Source organism: Myotis davidii, unplaced genomic scaffold (genome assembly GCF_000327345.1).
Source record: "Myotis davidii unplaced genomic scaffold, ASM32734v1 scaffold1734, whole genome shotgun sequence".
NCBI classification, from domain to species: Eukaryota; Metazoa; Chordata; class Mammalia; order Chiroptera; family Vespertilionidae; genus Myotis; species Myotis davidii.
The window spans coordinates 59512-63439 of record NW_006285052.1 but is presented as its reverse complement, the minus strand read 5'-3'; the positions used below and the strand labels follow the sequence as shown (position 1 = coordinate 63439).

Sequence of the window (3928 nt, the reverse complement as noted above, 5' to 3'; positions counted from 1 at the left end):
CGAAGCTGCAGCCAGGCCTCAGAGCTAAAGCCGGCTCTCAGCTCCAGTGACAGCCATAGAAGGTAAATAAATCCCAGAAGACAGAAAGAAAGAAGAAAGAAAGAAAGAAAGAAAGAAAGAAAGAAAGAAAGAAAGAAAGAAAGAAAGAAAGAAAGAAAGTGGAAAAGAAAGGTCATATCCCATGAAAGACACATCTTGAAAATGCCTAAAGAAAGTTGTCATTTTTTCATGGTGAAGGGACTGAAATCCATGTTGATGAAAACACCTTGGTGGCTGATGTGACTGGCAGTGGCTGCAACAGTGGGGTGATGGGGCTGGTCCCTTCCCCTGATCAACCCGGTCGCCTCCCACAAAGGGAGGCTGACTGTGGCTTAGGCCCGTTCCCCAAGGGGATCAGGGAGCAGGGAGTAGGACATCCCCTGAGGGCTCCCAGTATGTGATAGGGGGCAAGCCGGGCTGAGGGACCCCCCCACCCCCACTCCAGTGCACAAATTTTTGTGCACTGAGCCTCTAGTTAATATATATTTCTCCATTCTCCAACTACTTATCTGTGTGAGGCTGGATTTTCTTCCTATTTTCAAACTAAACAACATATAGAATACATTGAATGCAGAAGTGGATATGAGAACCCAACGATCTTACTTTAAGCCATATATTGAAGAGGTGTGCAAAAAAATTTTTTTATTTATGTCACTCTTCTCACTGGCATTTTTTTGAAAAAATATAATTATTTTGTATTTTAAAATTTAAAAATGTGTTACTATAAATTGGGTTTACTAATATTATTTTAGGTGAATTAATAAGTATTTTAAAATGTTAAATTTATAAATATTAATAAACGTAACCGACAGAGACAAAAGCTTTTTGAGATACTCAAGTGCAAAAAAGTCTTGAGAAAGATTGAGAGCCCAGGCCAAGGATTGACACAAGCTGTCCTGATGCAGGAAGGCCACAAGGGGGCAGCACGCACTCTGGGAATCTTCCCCCATCTCCCTATCCATCACAACCTCCCACTTCCTCCTTCTCTGTGTTCTCCTATGCCGCACTACTTCCTAATTACAGGAAATAATCTCTAAGCATCAAAATCCAGGCAGTCACATGTTAATCTGCAAACGTTTTTCAGATGTCCTCATAGGCAAACTTACCATCCAGGGCTGAGTAAGCACAAGAACCCCCACGCTCAAGGAGAGGATAATCCAAGACTGACCCAAAGGCCGGCAATTAAAATGCCAACATGGTAAAGCATGTGAGAGCCCTTCGTTGTCTACACAGGGTCTCCCTATACTTCCAAGGGATTCCCGAGAGACAGAAGGAGCCAACAACAGACACTGAGATAGTCGCCAGAAACTTCTGGAAGGATCTGGAACCTCGGGGACATCATGAGGACAAAAACTAGGTTCCGTAAGATATAGGGCAGCAAGGAGGAAGGCAGGGGCTGCAGGAAGAGTCAGCAGGTTGAGTGCAGCTGGAAGGGGCTGGGCCCCAGGCTCCACTGCCCTGTGGGGAGGGGGACCTGCCTTCCACTGCTGGGGAGCAGCAGGTGAGCCCCCAGGCCTACAGCATTCATGGGGCCCACCAACGTCTCATGGAAACCTGCCATCAACGCTAGACAATACCCGAAGGCCAGCCGACCCTCCTCCACACGGAGTGGGCAAGAAAACAGAAGCCCCGACATGGAAATAGCTTCCAGACCCCACCCGGCAAGTCGGGCAGAGTTAGGACTAGAAGCCAGCTTCCAGGCCCTCAGTCCACTGTGAGCTTTCAGCCAGCTTCCCTCCCATAGACTAGAGGCAGAGCCTGAGAAAGGTCCACATTACACCCCCCTTGTAACACCTGCTATAACATGGACAACTCAGAAGGGGCAAAACTTCCTGAAAGACAACAGCAGGGGCTGGGGAGAGGAAGGGGTGTGGGGAGGGGAAGGGGTGCAATGGTTGGGGTGGGGTTACAGCAGCTTTGCCTTCTCACTTGTGCACTGATTTGTTCCTAACACAGCCAAGGAAGCCATACCTTTTCTCCCAGTGGTAGCCTCAAGAGTCACTGTCCAGAACCAGGAATATTGCCCCAATTTATGCCCTAGCAGGGGGCTCTGCGTTTCCCCTCTTCTTACCACCCCTAATTCCAACCTCTGGCCTGGGACTGCAGCGAGAAGGCCAGGCAGGGGTGGGGTGGGGCACTTGTTGATGGCGCCAACAGCAGCTTGCCTGGGTCAGGACCTCCATGGCTCAGCCCTGGCCTCCCTCTGGCCTTCAGACACGAGGGAACCCACTGCCCACAGGGGATCCTGTCTATTTGAAAGCCCTACCCAGCTGCTCCCTGCCGCCAGCTGCTGCTCCTGTTCTCCCCGCCCACCCTCACTTTCCTTTCATCCAGAATCAACACTGTATGGTCACAGGCCGTGGCACTGCAGAGTCACAGGGCAACGGAGGACTGTTCTTTCACGCTCCCTCCTTTCTTCCTGCGGTCGTGTGCTCCTGCATTTATTCATTCAACAAACATTCATCCAGTGCCCACCCCGCCGGGCCCTGCCCTGGGACTGCAGCGGTGAGCCAGGCAACAGAGCAGGGATGACGAGGGCCCTGAGGCCCAGCGGAGGTTACACGCCGCCCGCCTGCATCATGCTCTGTCCGCCAAACACCATGCTTCCTTGTCCATGTCCTGTTTCCCTTTAAAACCAGTTGACAAATTTTATAAGCAGGAGTTTTCACATAGAATGCCCATTTCCTGGACCTTCGGTGGGCCCAGCAACACCTGTTCCCATTTCCCAGGAGGCCACCGTGGCCTGAGGCTGTGGACCAGCTGTCCTTGGTTAGGAAGGCTCTTACTCAAGGCAGTCTCCACCCCGCCCTAGTGTCAGTTGCCACAGCTGCCCTGCAGGTGGTGCTGTTGATGTTCTAGGGGCCCAGCCAGCCTCACCAGCTTCCTCTGGGTACCTTGTTCCTGCAAGCTGTCTGAGAGCCTCGGTCAAGGGTGAAATGTGCTTCAATAGGGACAGCAGAGGGCGCTGTGGGCGCACAGAAGAGAGGAGCCCAGGTACCTGCTGGGATTGCCAGAAACAAGATTTCCTAACAGCCTGAGGAGGGAAGGTTCCTTGCTGCAGTGTGCACTTCCTCCAACAGCTCAAACAATAGAGGGCCAGCCCCATTAGGGAGATCCCCGGAAATTTCCAGACGTACTCCTGAGCCAGACTTGCACTGTTCACTCATTCACAGATGATTAACACATCCATTCAAGCATGCATTCAGCAAACATTGATTACATACTTGCTGTGTGCTTGGCACTGTGCCATGCCCCGACCTTAGCTCTCGTCCTGTAATGATCTTTTCTTTACTGTTAAGGAAAATGAACCAGAGAGGCTAAGTGAATTGTCTTGGGGCCACACAGCCGTTCTGAACTCTAAACAACTATTCCATGTGCCATGTCAGCAGTGCAAGACAGAACATGCTCAGGGCTAGGGCGGGCAGGACACGGGATCTCTCCGGCTTTCAGAGGGCAGTGTGGCCAGGAGGGGCCTGGCAGTGAGGGGAGGCTTCAGGAGAACACGACAAAACGAGACTCCTGGAAGTGGACGAGGGGAACCTACCTTCCCCGATGAAAGGGGAGAGGCTGGAAGGTCCTTAGAGTGGGTTCTCCAGACATACTTCCTGGGTCGAGGGGGAGGGGTGCCAGTAAGGACATGATCCTTCAGCAAATGTGAGGTCTCCCTGAGCCAAGCCCTGGAGGACATAAACATGAATGCGGGTTCCCCTGAGGATCTGCAGGCAGTGATCAGACAAGGTCAGAATTTGCAAATACCTTCACTCCAGGAAAGGAAGTGCTGAGAGCCAGGAGTGGGGCGGGGGAGTGATTGGCTCAGCAAAGAGACTGTTTCCCATTGGGAGGAACAGAGCAGCTTCCCGGACCAGGTAGCCTTGAACTGAGCCCTGCT

General features: G+C 51.7%; 1 protein-coding gene across 1 annotated transcript in view; it reads right to left on the bottom strand.

Annotated features, from left to right (window-relative positions):
* The window catches only part of LOC102774630 (peptidoglycan recognition protein 3), a 14511-nt gene extending 11491 nt beyond the window's left edge, over positions 1–3020 (bottom strand). Inside the window, exon 1 of the mRNA XM_015558634.1 lies at positions 2934–3020. The gene's annotated coding sequence lies outside the window, so the exon portion shown is untranslated. The remainder of the gene's footprint in view (positions 1–2933) is intronic.
* Between the last annotated feature and the right edge of the window lie 908 nt (positions 3021–3928).